The sequence below is a fragment of the Ochlerotatus camptorhynchus genome, unplaced genomic scaffold (assembly GCF_037179485.1).
Source record: "Ochlerotatus camptorhynchus isolate MF236.1 unplaced genomic scaffold, CSIRO-AGI_Acam_v1.1 ptg000551l, whole genome shotgun sequence".
Taxonomy (NCBI): Eukaryota; Metazoa; Arthropoda; class Insecta; order Diptera; family Culicidae; genus Ochlerotatus; species Ochlerotatus camptorhynchus.
The window spans coordinates 95,001-113,633 of NW_027041034.1; the positions used below are offsets into that span (position 1 = coordinate 95,001).

The following is an 18,633-nucleotide window of genomic DNA, read 5'->3' on the forward strand; positions in this document are numbered from 1 at the left end:
TCAGATCTGTGACCGGAATATAGACCCTGGAAACCACGGGGTGGTCGACTAGAAAATCCAGAACATCCAGAAAAGTGGTCAATTCATGAAACTGATCCTAATTAGATGCCAATTGGGCATACATTTTCCGCACCGGTGTTTTCAATAGCATTATTGAAAAAAGTGGTTTTTACTTAGTTGGAATTCTCCAGAGCATTTCTGATTTTTGTAGATTTAATATTTTAACTGGACCAGATTTTCCTGAAATTTATCTTGAAACGCTGACGACAGGAATAAAAACTATATTTTTTAGCCCTACTACATCAAGAAACCAAGAACCTTTCAAAGTCGTGTCAATCTGAAATCAGCTACAATAAGAATACCACTTCGTGATTAAGAGTATTCCACAAAAAAAAATCTGACGCCATAGTTGCTGATTGATCAAATAATGAAAGAATTGATAAAGTTCGAGTAGCTTCAGTAAATTCCCTCTTTTGTAGTTATCTACCCATTTTTTCGATTATGTCTAATTTTTAGATATGCTTCGCACTTTTTTGTTAAAACATGCTTTAAATTTCATAAATTTCAATTTCCATCTGGTGCTGTATCTTTCGACACATCATAAGCTGTTGAAAAGAACCAAAATAGTACGCACACCTAAAACAGTACTCATAACGCCATCATCCAAACACAGCAACGGACAGCGTAAAGCCCAACTATGGCATTGGTCAGTTTGTTTCATTCCGTAGCTAGCTACATGACTGACCATGTGGACACTACGTGTACTGTCCGGACGCAACAGACTCTTTAGTCCGTCCATGGCACAATGAATGTGAATTGTGATGCACTTAAAATATGCAAGCTACGAATATCCTCTGCTACATGTCGTTCCTACTCCCAACGCTCGGAGTAGGGCAGGTGACACTGTTGGTGGTAATTTTTGTCCGACTACCGCCAATGCCTACGGTGAAGGTGGCCTATCCTACCTACCTGTCTGAACCAGGCTGGAACGGTCGTACTAAAGAACAGCGAACACAACCTGGGAATGCCTCATTCGACTTTAGAACAACAACACAACTGGACTCACACACACACACATTCTCTCTCACTCTACAAGGTCCGAGCTTTTTTGAATGAAATTTATTAGCGAAACGCTGCAAAAGTGTTGTACAACATTACAAGCATGAGAATTTGTCGCCAGGAAAATTTTAAACTTCAAGTCCCCCTCTGTTGAGGGGGTTCAAAATTGCCCGTCCCGCTTCGAGAGTTGGTTTAATGATGAAGGCCACGAGCACCGATGCTTAGAATGCGCATGTTTCTGTTTTGCATAGTTTTGTTGCATTTTCTGTGTCACTAGGACCACGACGGCAACAAAAAGCGATTCTGGTTGGCAAAATGCAGCACCAGCAGCAGCGGGGGGAAAAAAATCGAAAGCGAATGATGCAATTATCCACTTTTGTCCGGTTCTCGACGTCGGTCGTGGTCCAGCGGCTGGCTGGTGGAGATGATTTCCCGTGCCAGCCGCGGGACAATTATCGTGATAATCCCACTTGCGGCCGAGCAGACACACAGAGAGAGATATAGAGGGACCCAATGGCAGTGGTGGTTTTCTGCATGCGTATAGTTTTGTGTGTGCATTTTTTCGTATTACTCTGGATGCCAATTGGTATCTCTCACACTTGTCAGCGTTAATCCGCTTGCTCGTGGAACGCGTCGTCGCAACAATACGCGATAAATCGATTTAAAACTGTAACCGCATGTAAATTGCGTCGGAAATGTTATTATGACCATCGGTGAGCGATGTTATTGGCGTTTTTATCACGTCGTTCATTTCGTTGGAATGTTATCGAGTAGACATACCTATCTGCATATTGCACTTGCCACGTTGACGAGTGTGGTAATGTAATCTGGTTAATGATTATTTTTTTCCGATCTGCAAATTATCAGATAGAATGGGTAATCGGCTCTTGATGGCACTATTTGGTTTTTGTTGAAGTGAGCTGTTTGCGTGGGTTTCAATTTTGACTGTAATCTAGTGACAAAATGCTGCAAATACCTGCCGTAAAGGGGAGTCTGCTGATAGCATAGTCAGTAAAGGCGTGACAGCAAAGGAAATTCGGTTGCAAATCAACTTGATTTATTGCTCAAACAGTGCCACTGTCTTGAAGATAGAAAAATTTCGGTCAATTAAAAAAAACTTACCTATGCCGGTTCATTCGACTTTGCAGACTACAATGCAAATTCGGCGTGCTTCAAATCAGCACTCAGTATCTCTGTACGTCGTTAGCAAACTTAACTTTGATGAGATTAATTCCAACCGTAAGTTCCATTTCAACGTATCTCATTCGGGTCTCTCAAGTAGTCGACCCGGGATGGTATTTTGGCTACCGGCCAGGTTAATTGCATCCATTTTTTCATCATCAATTCACTCCTGTCGATGCATACACATTTTCGCAAGTGGAATTGTTGGTGGCCCTCCGTTCGACCAATTAAGCCTGAAATGACTTCGAGGAGTGTTAAAGTTGCCACTACAGCCTGAAGGTTTCATGTTTCGGTTCACTCTCTCTGCTGACCTGTTTCCGGCTGCTGCTGTGAAACACTGGAAGTGCAAATTAATTGTTTCAATTAATTTTCTGAGCTGAAAAATAGACTCCCAACACACAACAACAAATTATCACTCGCACACACACACAGCCGGAATACAGCGAATTGTCCACATCCATTACAGTGCGATCAAATTTTAATGAGTTTCATTTTATTCAAATTTGTTTCAATCTAACTTTGTACATCACGTGGTTTACATCCCGTAGGAGTTGCCCTGATGTCCTGCTGTTACACCTTTGCTCTAGCACATTTCAGTCGTAGTGTCATTCCAGGACTTCAGCTGTTTGTTTTGCGTTTGATGGACTGTCCCACAGGAAAGTACGGAGCGGTGGTTAATTCGTCATGTAACATGGGTCCGAGGCTGGAAACACATGCGTGTGCCTGATGTGTTTAAAATATAAATAGACGATTGCATAAGTAATGAAGGGTCGTGCCGTCGAAAGGACCTACCAGTCAGTGACACAGTTGTTGTTGTTGTGGATGTTGGCAGTCGCTGTAATCGCCTGCGGGCACAATTGAGGTTTATAACTAACTTAACGGAAGAACGCTTTTGACCGCCGAGGAGAGTTTATTTTTACGAGACGAACCGTTCTATATCTGATAAATTGAATTTTATAACTTTTCCCTCTGGTGACGATACCGGCATGTATTTGGTTGGGCATGTTCGTGATCGTTTGACAGTTTGATAATAGGTGTGCTGGTCGGCGTTGAGTGGTTTTCGAAACGTGCAGTAATTTGATTATCATTGAATACGATGGTTATCTTCGGGAAGTAACAGCTGGATGGGTTTGGGACAAATTTGAGCGATAGTGGAGTGAGAAGGGTTAACATGAATGCATTAATGATTTACACTGTGTTTATGGAAGATCACGCAAAACCATGGGTTTTGATGAAATGAAATGTCCAATGATGCAGCAGTAATAAAGTCTACACACAGAGCTTAGATTACCGAAGTCGGTAAAATTTTACTGGGCTTTTTAACAGCTGAGTTTTCAGTAATCATTCCAGTAGTTTTTACTTTTACTGAAAACTCCGCGAATTGCAGAATCTCTGAACTGTCAAAAATTTCCGTTTAACTCAGTAAAAGAATTGCTGACTTTTTCAGTAATTTATTTGTTTATATTTTCTTGCTGAGTTTTTCAATTTTTTTTTTTCGTATTTTGATGCATAAGTCAGAAAATTCATCAAAAATGTTCCATACTGTAAGATTGAAATGATTCCAATTTTTTATGATTTTTATTTGTGGATTGAGTGTCACGTTTAGCGCTTTCTGGTGGTTCAGCCGGTTGGTTGGTAGCTCTCTTGGTGTGCCGAATTGCATATCCATGCCTGGAGCTAAAATGCAATGTTAGTGCATGTTTTTCCCTCAAAATCGATGCAGGAGTACATAAACTGCCCAATTCCGTTGCAGTTTCTGCACTCTTGCGTTGACTTCAAGATGTTTAACTTATTTATACAAAGGTTTTCCATTATCACACAGAGATTTCCGATGTCAAGTGCGCGAGGTGCTCACCTTCTTCCGTGAACGATTCGATTCCTTCGTCTTTGTCGCAATCTATTACGCGTGGTGGCGGACCCACTATGTGCGTGGAGTCCTCCGGATGAGGACCGAAGTCCGTCCCATTCATCCATGCTTCGTACTTGTCCGGTTGGAAACGTTGAATAAACGTATCCATTGAGACGTTTTTTCTACAAAACTGACACACTCCATAGAGGAAGAAAATAACGAAGATCACGACACTTTGCAGAACGAAACAAATTCGGAACATGGATCAGGGGTAAATAATTTTGATAATAGTTTTATGAATGACAGGTTACCATCAACTTCTTCACCTTATCTTCAGACCAGTACAGACATTTTAGTATATTGCCAAAATGTTAACCGCATGAGAAGCGCCGGTAAAATGAATGAAATTAACAAAAATATATTAAGTTCTACTTACTCTGTCATAATGGCTAATGAAACAAGTTGGGATGATAGTGTGAGAAGTGAAGAAGTTTTTGGTAACAATTATAACGTTTATAGAGACGACCGCAATTTTCAATGGTCTGGAAAAAAATCGGGAGGTGGAGTATTAATAGCGATTTCGACCCAATTGAATTCAGAAATTATTATGGCTACTAAATTTAAAGAATTCGAACATGTATGGGTAAAAGCGCAAGTAGCAGACGAAACACACGTCTTTGCTTCGGTATACTTTCCTCCAAACAATGCTCATAAGGACACGTATGATAAGTTTTTTGGAAAAGCGGAAGAAATTTTGTCTAGTTTACCCCCCGAAGTAAAAGTTCATATATATGGGGACTTTAACCAACGCAATGTTGACTTTATTTTTGATATGGACAATGAAAGCATCTTACTTCCAGTCGTTGGGGAAAATGAAACACTCCATTTCATTTTTGACAAAATTGCAAATTTAGGACTCAATCAAATTAACCATGTGAAAAATCAACAAAATTGTTATTTAGACCTTTTATTAACAAATACTTATGAAGATTTCTGTGTGACTGAACCGTTAAGTCCCATATGGAGAAATGAAATGTTCCACACATCAATAGAATATTCTCTATTCGTGCACATAAATGAAAGAACCAACGACTGCGAATTTGATGAAATCTTTGATTACAATTCAGCAAATTATGATAACATTAGAAATAGATTGAACATTGTCGATTGGCAAGCAATATTAAAAACTGCAGGAAATGTTGAATGTGCAGTTGACGTATTCTACAATGTGTTGCTTGAAATAATACTTGAAGAAGTGCCAACTAAAAGAAGAAGACGTCAGAGTCATGCAAAACATCCAGTTTGGTACAACAAGGAACTGAAAAATTTAAAAAATCGAAAGCAAAAAGCGCACAAATTTTATAAAAAATATAATAGTGAAGAAACTTTGGCATACTATTTAGACATTTGCGATCAGTTAAATTTGGCCGTGAATATGGCATTTGAGGAGTATAATTTAAAAACTGAACTTGAAATAAAATCTTGTCCTAGAAACTTCTTCAATTATGTGAAAACCAAATTAAAATCTGATAATTTTCCCTCAAAGATGCATTTGGACGATAGGATAGGTGAGAACTCGGATGATATATGCAATTTGTTTGCAAATTTCTTCCAAAAAATATATATTACGTTTTCAGAAGAGGACCGTGATCGTGAATATTTCGAATCATATCCAGAATTTTCAAGTGACATCAGCGTAAGTCAAATCAAGGTTCATGATATCTTAAAGGGTTTAAACAATTTAGATGCATCTAAAGGTCCTGGCCCTGACGGTGTTCCGCCAGTTTTTATGAAAACTTTAGCAATTGAACTTACTGCTCCATTATTTTGGATTTTCAATATGTCACTCGAATCCGGAAACTTCCCCAAAATATGGAAAAACTCGTTTTTAGTGCCTATCTTTAAATCGGGTAAAAAATCCGACATGCGTAATTATCGTGGTATAGCTATCATCTCTTGCATTGCGAAACTTTTCGAGGCGATTGTAAATGAAAAACTCTTTCTTCAAATTAAAAACAGAATAACTACTATGCAGCATGGCTTCATTAAAGGCCGTTCAACAACTACGAATTTGCTCGAATTAATTAATTATTCCTTGAATGCAATGGATAACGGAAACCATGTAGAAGTGTTGTTTACAGATTTCAGCAAAGCGTTTGGGAATTCATTACGCACTCCTCAAGTGGCTTGAATCATATTTAACTGACCGTCATCAAATAGTAAAATACAAAGAAAAAATATCAAATCCCGTTGACGTCACTTCAGGAGTTCCTCAAGGCTCCCATTTAGGACCACTTTTATTTATTCTCTTCGTCAATGACATATCTTTCATTATTAAGAAATTGAAAGTTTTAATATATGCTGACGACATTAAACTTTTTTTGGAAATAAAAGATGCCAAAGACATCATCACATTCAAAGAGGAAATTCAAATATTCCATACTTGGTGTCAAAAAAGCCTGCTACAATTAAATATAAAAAAAAAATGTAACTCCATTACCATTAGTAGAAAACAAAAGCTACCTCACTTTAGGAAACCAGATCGTAGAAAAGTGTGATAGAGTCAGGGATCTAGGTGTTATTTTGGACTCAAAACTTACTTTCACCGATCATTATAACACAATTATTAACAGAGCTAACAACATGCTTGGTTTCATAAAACGTTTCTGCTATAACTTTCACGATCCGTATACGATAAAAACATTGTACATTGCTTATGTAAGATCGATATTGGAATATTGCAGCATAGTTTGGTCACCTTTTTCAATCACACACGAAGAAAGAATAGAGTCCGTTCAAAAGCAGTTTCTATTGTATGCACTCCGCAAGTTAGGTTGGACTGTATTTCATCTGCCATCTTACACAGCTCGGTGTATGCTCATAAATATCCAAACATCAAAAAAGTGTCGTGAATTTGCTATGATTTCTTTCGTAAACCATATCGTATCACATCGAATTGATTCAATAGAACTATTGTCATCCTTAAATTTATATACACCATCTAGGCATTTACGAAATAGAAATATATTTGCTACAAATCGTCATCGTACGAATTATGCCAAATTTGGACCCTTGAACCAAATGATGGATACATATAATAAGCACTGCGATAACATTGACTTTACAATGACAAAAACCAAATTAAAGCAATATTTTAATTCGTCGCATAACGTCAACTAGAAGTAATGTTTTAACTTGTTCTTAAGACATATTATAAAAAATATAAACAAAGACAAAATTGTAAAAATAGCACTTAAGACAACAATTGTAAAACGGTCTACACTGATTGACGACAAATAAATAAATAAAAGATCTTCACCATGTCAGAACTACAGTAGCACTGAGTAGCTCGCTTTCCGTATTCAATCCACCGTGGTAGCGCAAAGTTGGTCGATTCGGCACAGTTGAATCCATGATTGAAGCCAGCATGGTACCCGAAAGGAAAGGTAATCATGATTTCGTTCTCTTCCTGGGTAATTTTATCGAATGGGATTTTGTGCTGCTTCAGGTTCTGCGGACTGATGAGGGTCATTTTGTGGCACAGGTACGCCGCACACAACTCGTCGGAAAGCAACTGTTGGCTAGTTTCTCCAGCCTACGTCCATGTTCCGGCGGGACTGCGTACCACGTCTTCGGTGCACCAAAGTGAAGATAGGTGATCGAGTACAGATCCATGTCCTCGGTATGCCATGCAAAGGTTGTCTTCCACATGCCAAAGTACAGGTAGGCAGTATTGACGCCATCGATCGAGATACCATAGTCCTGATTGACGTAATCGAGGGTGGTTCCGAGCCGGGTGATGTTCCAGATCTGGACAATAAGGAAAAGATTATATTAGAGGTGAGTGTTACTAAGAATGGGAATTGTAATAATCTTACATTGCAGTCTTCATCCGTGACGCTTCCGCAGACATCGGCACCATAGATCGGAGCGACGTACGTAATGTTTTTCCAATATTTTCGTTCCAGATCCTCAAAGTCGAAGTGTTTTGGAGTAGCATACCTGGGATTGTTGATAAATGCGGTTACACATATGCATCGGAGAAATTTGTTTGAACATGCGATAGAACTTACCGTTCCGTATTGGCCAGTTCAGAAAACTGTTTCACAGTAAGTGCATTTTTCTGAATGTTGATTTGCTGATAGAGGCCTTGATTTCCAGCAACCACCTGACAGATGCGAGCCGGGATGGTTATATTGAGTTCATCGAGATCGTAGCCGGACTTCCGAGGTTTCCATTCCGGTGGTGGAATAATCTGATAAAAAGGCAAAGAAAAACAAAAGGAAAATATTTAAAAATCAAAACCAATGGGTCGGTGGAGCTATCGATAACAGCCGGGATTGATTGATACAACAAATACGTGTTCCAGATACAAGTTGTACTCATCACTCAATTGCTTTATAACTTTTGTCTTTTACTGGACTTAAAATGTGATTTTTTTTTAGAAAGCTTGTCGTTCATTAATAGGAATACTGCTCATGCTAATAAGAACAATAATTTAATTTTTCAGGATGCTACACAAAACTAACTGCCATAATAAAAAAGAGTACCGCGAAGAACCATAATTTCACACGTCATCTAGCTCCGCGCATTTTTTTTACAAATTTGTGGTGTATTGTGATATTTTCTTAAATTTATATTTTTCGTATACACTAATACAATATTAATCAAATGCGGAGTAGGATGACGCAAGTTAGTTGACTTACTGGTGATATCAGCAATGTTGGAACTTCGTTTAATTACTGTTCAGTAAAACATAATGAATACTGAAAACTTGGTACACAAATTTACTGAGTTTTAGTTAGCTGTTATTTTACGGAAAATTCAGTACATACTATTACCGTATTCAGTAGTTTGTCGAAAAAGCTACTGAACATCAGTAGTTTTATTGAGAATAACTGAATGTTCGTTTTTTTTTTATTTACATTTCGAAATCTGTAAAAAGAATACCGAACAGAGAAGCCTTGATTAAGTGTGTATGTCTCCAGCCAACGCAACACTGTACGAGAGCCTTGTATATATTTAGTACATTTAGCATCTCGAACTCAGTTGCGACGTTTGGATGTATTTCCAGAATGTACGTGCCTAAGGAATTAAAATTGATGACCTTGTTGCAGAAATTGTGATAATAATTACAGCGTCGTCAGGATAAACTCAGCTCAGTTGCTGTTTGGGATTGACTTCAATATATTCACTTGCGATCACAATTCTCGCAACAGTCTACAACGTTTGGATGAGTGTTTAAATAAAAAAAAATCCATGACGATTATAGTATTCGATCTGTATATTGCGTGAGAAGCACAAATATGCTCAATGACCAGCAATGTCAGGAAAATTTTCAGCTCGTATTTTTTTTTTTCTAGAACGGACTCCAGCTTAGTAAAACTATACCCTCTACCAAGTATAATTTTCTCTACTTCCATTTATCCATCTTTTTATCATGTTTTTACGGGCGTGTTACAGGCTTTGACGGTCCTATTTTTGTAATTCCGAAAACCGCAATTCTCACATCTCACAAGGAAACTTTACAACCGGACCACTGGGATTTGCACCCTGTCACGGGATTTGAATCGGGGAAGAATGTTAGGCTCCGATTTTTGCAACGGACTATTTAATATGGAAATCATATCACCATAGGCAACCGTTTTAAAATCTATCCCATCCTTTCTTTGTCTACAATGTTCTAGTAAGGAGGCGAACAGTAAATCATCTACCCTTCTTCATGACTTAATGCCACAACATCCCACAATTCTCCCATCGGATCCACTCTTTGTAGCACAATGTAACAAACATAACGGCACCCTGCCACCGATACATTCATTCACACAAAACACTATCTCGGCTCATCTCTGATGCTCCGCACGAAGGTCAAACTTGTAAAGGGAAAAAAAAACATCAACGCCGCGACAACAACGTTTGCATCGCGCGATCTCGCGCTTTGGAACCATACGGAATCGATGCAAATATTTTTACAGTTCATAAATTAGTCGTCATTTATCTCGCCAAGATCGCAGCAGCTTCCCGGCGGATGGCAGTGGGCACACTGAAAGCAACAAAAAAACGGCGAAACAAGCTTGTTCTTGATAGCGCTTACAACAGTGTTTAGAGGCAAATTGCATTCGGGAGGGGAAAAATCAACTGGATCCGGAGAGCCGTACGTGGATCGCTCCTTATGATTTATTGTCAAAAGAGCGGAAAAGAGGAAAAATTATCAATAAAGCTACCCGCGTGGATTCGCTCCCAATCGCTTGGAGAGGCTCCGACAGAATGGCAGAAAATATTAGCAATGTTTTCTTCATAATTAGCTGTCTACCTACCGTTCGGCGGCTGGGACTGTGGAATGGGCAGCGTAGTTGGGGCAAAGTGCTCTCAAATCTCGTTGGCTGCTGGCCAAACGGGATCTGTGCGGATTTTTTTCCCTTGCCTGCTCAACAGCAGCAGCACCTCGAACCATGTAGAAGAATTTAATATGCGCAAAGATAAAGTATCTATCTCCCCATGTGTGTTGTTGCTGGCGTGATTGCCGTTGTTGATGCTGCTGCTGCTGCTGCTGTTACGGTCGGTGGTAATTGAAACGTTAGAAAAACATTATTTTTCCTATAAATTTTGCCCCTGTTAGGCTATCTTCAGTCGCGCTACCCGGGTGGCGTTGGCTCGTTAGAAGGAGTTTATCTTGTTCGGAGCCGTTTAACTGGGCGATAGGTTTCGCTCAAGGTAGGTCGCGCCATCACTTGCTTCCAGTACGGTTTGTAGCCATTCAGCAGCGCAGGAAGGCAAGTGCGCCGAGATTGAGCCTACACTGCTAAAGGTTGCTGCCGCAAACGAGGTGTTGGTATTATCAGGCTGCGTTGGATGCTATTTAAAACAAGCCTGTCGGTTTAACGAGATAAGGTTTGGATTGTTTGGAATGCTTCGAGGTGAACAGGATTACAAGGTTGGGAATTATGGTGATACATAAAAATTGATATATCCATAGTGGCAAGTATGTTTATACTTGGGTACTGCTAATAATAAATACATTTATACTTATTTGAATTTAATCAATGTTTGCCAATGAGCCAATCAAACATGTCCGGAAAGGAAAGTGTGTGGACACCAAAGGGCTACCACTGTCTTCGCACCGGTTTGCCATAAAGCGAGATAAGTGAAAAATGAGAAGCATACAGTGCCGGTCAACAGCGGTAGGGCCGTTGGAAGAAAAGATATAAGTAGTGGATTGATTATTTAAGTTTTTTAAATCAAATAGTTGATTAAATTACTTATTTTTATTTTGAAACATTATAATAAGTTGTTACGATTACAGCTTGTGCTTAAATATAGTAATCTAGCAAGCCAACAACTGTGTCGCTGTGTTCTGCTAAAAATTCCCTAGAGCTGAAGTAATTTAGTACTGGAATAACAGTGATCGTTATCAATACGAGGTGATCGATTTTTTTTTTCTTTATTCTTGTGATTTTTAGCCGTAGGCTAGTTCACCACATTTGATAGTAGAAGGTCAGGCTTAGGGCCTGCCTCTAAGGAAACGTTTCAGTCTAACATTAACGTAACGTAAAACTGGCTCTGAAACAACATTAAAAAAAAAAAACTTAATGTAAAATGGGAGTTACATCGGGACTGTGGTGAGGAATGGATGCGCGAACAAGGTAGAGCTCCACCGTAAGAGACAGTGCCCCAGTCCGGCAGAGATACCCCGACGGCAGGAAAATAGGAAGGTGGAAGAACACGGACAGTGCAGCCAACGACGAGAGTGCTAGATTTGGTTGTACAGGTGGGCGTCCTTCAAGAAAGCAATCAGCGCAGCCAGCGTCGAGGGGTTGTTGCCAAGTAGCTCCCTGATGTTCTCTGGGAGTCGGTGTTGTTCGCGTAGCCTTTGAAACTCTGGGCAGACACACAGCACGTGTTCCACCGAGGCAGGGATGCTGCAGATTGGACAAACCTTGTGGAAGGGTGTCCCACCAAAATTGTGGGAAATCCTCGCATGGCCGGTCCGGAGTCTTGAAATGATCCGTTGGTCCTTGTACTTGTGACTGTCTAGCCAGGGTCGTACGGTTTCTTTGATCTTTCTCAGGAAAGTGGTCCGCGACTGAAACCATTCCTCCTGCCAGGCTTTCATGATAATATTCGCGATCCAACGCTTGACGTCTAGGAGTGGTACGTTCCTGGTGAAGCAGGGACCAAATGGACCGGATCCCGCCAGCCTGTCCGCAGCCTCATTTCCAGGAACACCGCAGTGCCCGGGAATCCACGTAAAAACGGTTGAGGGTGGGGCATATCGTGTAATGGCTTGTATCCAGGGGTGGCGCGGGGCTTCGGCTTCCAGCGCCTGGATGACGCTGTGTGAGTCCGTTAGCACAAGTATCGGTTGATCTGCAGGAGTGATGGCTGCGTCAAGAATAGCAGCGGCTTCTGCGGAAAAAACGGAACACTCCTCCGGTAGACTTTGACTTGTTGCGGAGTTTGGTCCTGCCACTCCGAGTCCCACTCCAGCCCGTGATCGCGATCCGTCCGTAAAGCGATGAATGTGCCCCGGATAGACCGACCCAAGAAGTTCTGCAACTGAACGCCTCAACGCTACAGAGTTATCTCCGGCTTGGAATCCTCTCTTAATCCGCTTATCTATTTTGATAACGTTAGATCGCCAACTTTTTTCTCCATGCCAGTGGACCCTGGCCACCGGGGGGAGGTCAAGGTTGGCTGCAGTGTGGAGAGTTGAGGAGAAAGACCCTATCATTCCCGGATGTCTTAGCAGCGAGGGCACCGGCTTTCGTAGCAGTAGCTGCAGCAGATCGATAGCGGAAAGGGAGGGTCTGCAGGCGTGGAAGGTAGAAGGCCGGATACGATGCGTACGTAGGTATTGTATACCGGAGCGAGGATGCGGTTCAGCTTCTCGGTGCCGAAGCAGGTAATTTCAATGCCGTAGAAAAGTCGACTGTCGATAACAGCCCGGGCGACACGAAGGCGGATCTCGCGGTTACTGGAGCGGTGCGGGCGGGAGATTGTCCTGACGATGTTGATGCGGCTACGACAGTTTTCTTTCACCGATCTGAAGTGCTGGTCGAAACTTAGAGTCCGACCCAGAACTACCCCCAGAACACGTACTGTTTTCTTAAGCGGAATTGGATGGTCCTGGATGGTGATCGGTGGTTCCCGAATCAGATGGCCCGAGTGGCAGATATGGCACCGTACACTCTTTGGAGCGGAGAGCTGGAAACCAACAGAAAGCGCCCACCTGCTGACGACGGAGACAGCTGCTTGATCGAGATCAGCTATGGTAGATTATGCACGAGTACGGATTTCCGGATAACTGACGCGATTGGTCAAGGCGACGATGGATCGAGTGATGTGCGTTGTTCGAGTATCGGGGACACTCTCAAGCCCCTTTGAATGTCGAAGGGGGTTACGGCAAGGCGATGGACTTTCGTGTCTACTATTCAACATTGCGTTAGAAGGTGTGATCAGAAGAGCTGGGATACACATGAGTGGCATGATCTTCAGAAAGTCCATCCAGCTTCTTGGCTTCGTCGATGACATCGACATCATGGCACGGAACTCTGAGACAGTGGCGGAAACGTACATCAGACTGAAGGCTGAAGTTAGGCAGATTGGACTTTCCATCAACGCATCAAATACAAAATACATGAAAGGAAGATGTTCTAGGGAAGACGAAATCGAGGTGGTCGATGAGTTCGTGTATTTGGGCTCACTGGTGACCGCCGAAAATGATACCAGCAGAGAAATTCAAAGACGCATTATGGCAGGGAATCTTGCCTACTTTGGACTCCGGAGGACGCTTCGGTCGAATAAAATTTGCCGTTGCACGAAGTTGACTGTCTACAAGACGCTAATTAGACCGGTGGCCCTCTACGGCCACGAGACCTGGACTATGCTCGTGGAGGACCAACGCGCTTTTGGTGTTTTCGAACGGAAGGTGTTGAGTGCCATCTACGGTGTAGTGCAGATGGATGACGGACCGTGGAGGAGGCGAATGAACCACGAATTGCACCAGCTGCTGGGAGAACCATCCATCGTCCACATTGCAAAAATTGGGCGACTACGGTGGGCTGGGCACGTCGTAAGAATGCCGTACGACGACCCAGTGAAAATGGTTCTAGAAAGCGACCCAATAGGAACACGAAGAAGAGGCGCGCAGCGGGCAAGGTGAATCGACCAAGTAGAAGACGACCTGCAGAGTGGAGACGACTTCTTCGGACAGCAGAGGACAACAAGGCCTTAGCCTGATTTGTTAAGGTAAGTAAGGTTCCGATTCAACATATTGTAGTTTCATTTTTATACCTGTGATCTTAACTATTTTACCAATGGGATGAGTACTTAAGGGGGTTAGATTTTGAAAACTTTATTAGTGGAAATGACACTGATGAAGACTGCACATTGTAGTCGAAATACGTATCTGTTAATTTAACTAAATTCCGTACATAACAAAGGTAGATTGATTTTTTCACTATCTATGAAAATAGGCAATTTTTTTAATTTGCTGCCAACTGTTATCCACAATCCGAAAATACCCATATAAAATATATCTGAACTAATTTTGACTAACGATCGATCTTCTATTTCGAAATGATGTTATAAATTTTATATTTTTTTATATGGTGAAAAGAAGTAATGGTTTACGAAAGCAATTTAGTCCTTATGATATGTTGACGTCGAATTGTTTGATTCGATTCAAATTCAGCAAAAGGTTCGTGAAACTTCTATGATAAAACCTTAGAATGCCTTAGAATGGATTTGTTACGATAGATTAAATAAAATAAAATTTTCACACGTACTTGTCCGTCCATGGTTCAGGAAGTAAACCCTCATGTTCATTACCACTCTTCCTGCATAGCTTTGAGCCGATTCCAGCAGGTGCAGCACCTTAAAAATGCACTCATAAAAAAAAAGCTTCTCAACACAGCTCAGGCGTCTTAACCCTTCCCGGTACTCACCCGTCGATTCCTAATCACCCATAAAACAGGGTGTTAAGCGTTACAATGATGTAGCAATTTCACCTAATAAAAACAGTTTTACTACCACCTGAATTTCTTTTATTTATAACAATCCAGAGGGGGACGACAATAGATCTACCGTCCGCTATCCGTTTCGTGAACAACAACAGCTACAAAGTGTCGAAATTGACACAGTTCAGGTGTTGGTTTTCTCATTTCCTGCAACTGCAGGAGTCCACCTAGTCCGCCGCATCTTCTCTGCTGCTTCGTCGTAATGTTTTCTGAAGAAAGCAACCAACAGCGCCAGGTGATGATAAAAAAAATGGACAATCACACAATCGGGCGATACTTCACTGCCGTCAGCCACCACCACTACTGGCTGGGCTGTGACGAATCGAAGGCACTATTGGACGCGCATCTTCCATTGGACCCCCAAGCAATCAAGCAACCGTCCGGAGAAGAGGAATATGGCATGAGAATCTAAGTCAATCAGACCCGAAGATCGCCAGCCGTGTGACAGGTGCTAGGAATGTTCCACGAACCAAGGCGCGACAGCACGCGGAACCAAATTTACGGTTTAGCTAATTTAGCTTAATAAGTTACACCTTATTATGGCATGAGCGGTCGGGGGGCGGCTGTCGTGACTGTAATCTATGTGTGAAAACAGGTGGTTGTGTATTGAGGAGTTGCTTCTCTAATGGGAAGGAACGATTGTCATTCTTTCAGTTTCTGACCGAAGCAAGCAGTGCGTGTGCGTATGTAAATGAGGTATTTTTTGATTAGTGATTCGTAGAATCAAGCAAAAGGTTGTCTTTGTTAAAACTGCCAAATATATTCGGAATTGTTTTGTTGTGAGTTTGATTTAGTTATTGAGCATGTCATAAATTATAAAATTTAATAGTTCAGTATGTTAAAAATCATTTCTGGTTTCATAAATTTACAAACACACGCACAACTAATGATAATTTGATCGCAAATCATGTGATGCTTTGTATAATAGTCGCAATTAAATTGCTTTTTATACAGCAAATTAGTTTTCTCAGGAACGTGCATCCTCGTTCTCGATTTATTTAAAATTCTTCAGGTGACAGTCCAACGCCAGTCTCTCATTATGTGCACTCGGGGAGTGATATTTGAAGAATCCCTCCTCATCAGCAGCAGCACCGTTGTTGGTCGCCGTCACATAGAAGGTCCCCGATTGCCAGTTTTGGAAACCGTTGTCACTATTGCTTGGAAGCGACTGAGGAATCTCACTGGGCTCGCTCCGTATCAAGCGAGGACGACGACGACAATAACGACATATTTGCGGGTAATTACCACTCGTTATATGTGTGTCCAACAGGGCACCAGGAATTCTGTCTCGCCTGTCGGTCGGTCCATCTTGGGATCCGAAGACACGCATCGGTACCATTTCGATGTTAGTGGGTTAATCGCCTATCGGCCTCCGATGCGTACCTTCCTACATCTTTGGTAGCTCTATTCGCCAGTTTTCCTCTAATTGAAACCATCATTCCACGGTAGAAACAAATCGTTCCCTTTGCTAGCTATCGCTCGCACTCACCAGTGAATCGTTATGGATGATACGTGTTTATTGGACCACCGTGAGTTCCTCGCAGCTTGCCCTCGTCGTAAGCATTACATCCGGACGCGAAACTTTTATCGCCCACAATTGTGCGGTATCGTTTTGTCAATGCTTTGGGGATGGCAATGGAAATTGATAGCGATTGAGGGAAGATACAACGCTGAATCGCAGAAAGTTAGAGCTGGATGATGATTGCGGTTTATTGCGAGGAGAATGTAACTCTGTATGTGCTGATTGCCAACGATGTTTTCCATTAGGATATAAGCAGACTGGGTTGGCATGTTCAACTTTTCGCACAAATTGCTCATTAGTTAATAACTCTGCAGTCAATTGACGAAATATGGTTTTTCATTAAGCAACTGATTGACAAGAGTTTGAGGTTCCTATAAGTACATAAAACACAGTAGATTTGCATTTAAGGCAAAAATTTGTTGTCATTTTTTGAACCTTCATTGAAACGACTCATTGGTATGGACTCAATTGTTATGATTTACGTGTCAACAGCAAACTCCATTCCTACTTTATTAATTGCTTAAAGTTAATTAATGATTCATCAACTGACTGAAAAGATATGTGTTCGACCCGTGGACTCTGTGTTTTGCCGGGATTCGGAGATATTTCTTTCCGTTCGTACCTCGAATGGCGCACAGAAACCAGTGAGGAAATTTAGCACCCGAAAGTACTGCTGCTATTCCACCTTCCAAGTAGAAAGTGCGAATTAGTCACTCAGTCACTAGCGTTACAGTTCGCGAATTTCACGTTATTCACGCATGGGCACACGAACAATCAAACCACTGATCCCTTAACACTGTCGCGATAAAACATCAAATTCGGATTACAAGTAATAAATTTGAGTTCCACTTCTCTTTAATTTATTGCTACCGACAGATGGTCAAACATTGAGGTATATATTAAAAAAACAGGCTGACAATAGATTTGGTTGGGCACGCTTGGGTATCTATCTGTATTTGTATTGTGTCTACAATTCGTTTCCTTTGGTCAAGTGCATGGTAACATTTTGAGTTCCCATTTCAAACAGTTTTTTTTTTAATTGTAATTTTGAGCAAAAGTGTAGAATAGGGGAAAATATCGAATAAAGGATCATACCTCAAATCAGTTTGAAAAATCATTTCAAGGTGTTTCCGCATTGATTAAAAAAATAAGAGTCAATTTGATTTTTGATCAACTCAAAATATCGCAATATCTTTTCAAAAAATTGTTTGCGCCGAAATTTTTAAAATTTGTAAAGTCTTTTGTCCCATACATTTAAATTAAAACGTGCAGCATTTCGATTGTTGGCGTCACAACATTTAGATGGCATGAGATATTAAAATCTCTTCTTATCATGATAATTCACAATGTTTTCGAAGTCTCGCAATCTTGAAAATTTTCTCAAATCTGAATCTTGATTTTATATCTTTTTCTAGGATCTTGATCGTTTTTTTCCGGTACTCTTCTCTAGTCTCGATATTTGCTCCAGTATTTCATTTTTGTTCCGTTTTCTCTAGGAATTGTTTACGAACTCTTTGGATTCCCTTTAGAATTCTCCAAAAAATATATTTGAATTTTCCCCAGAGTTTTATAAGCATTCTTCCAACACTTCAATGGAATTGATTCTTAAATTACCTTTGAATTGTGAACAGGATTTCTTCGACAAGATTCTTGAAATTCTTATGGAATTCTCCCACGAAATTCCATTAGAAATTTCGTTAAATACTCCAAAGAATTCCATGTAATAATATTAAAAAGGAGTTTTCTATCCCTTGAATTATCCTACTTTAGAATACTCTTTGCTTTGGAGAATATTCTTATTTAATTATCCTATTTCCACCGAGTAATCCTCAAAATCATCCTGGAATTCTACTCAAAACTACCTTGGAATTATCTTTAGATCATACTGAAATTTAATTCAAGTAATTTGGATTAGAATTTTTCTCATATTAATGTTGGAATTCAAGTCCAAATTTCCTTGGAGCTCTTTTTTGATTTCTTTCGAAATTTTCCATTAAATGCAC

General features: G+C 40.8%; 1 pseudogene; it reads right to left on the reverse strand.

Annotated features, from left to right (window-relative positions):
* Nucleotides 1-7,367: 7,367 nt before the first annotated feature.
* The window catches only part of LOC135713388 (probable lysine-specific demethylase 4B), a 112,295-nt pseudogene continuing 101,029 nt past the window's right edge, over nt 7,368-18,633 (reverse strand).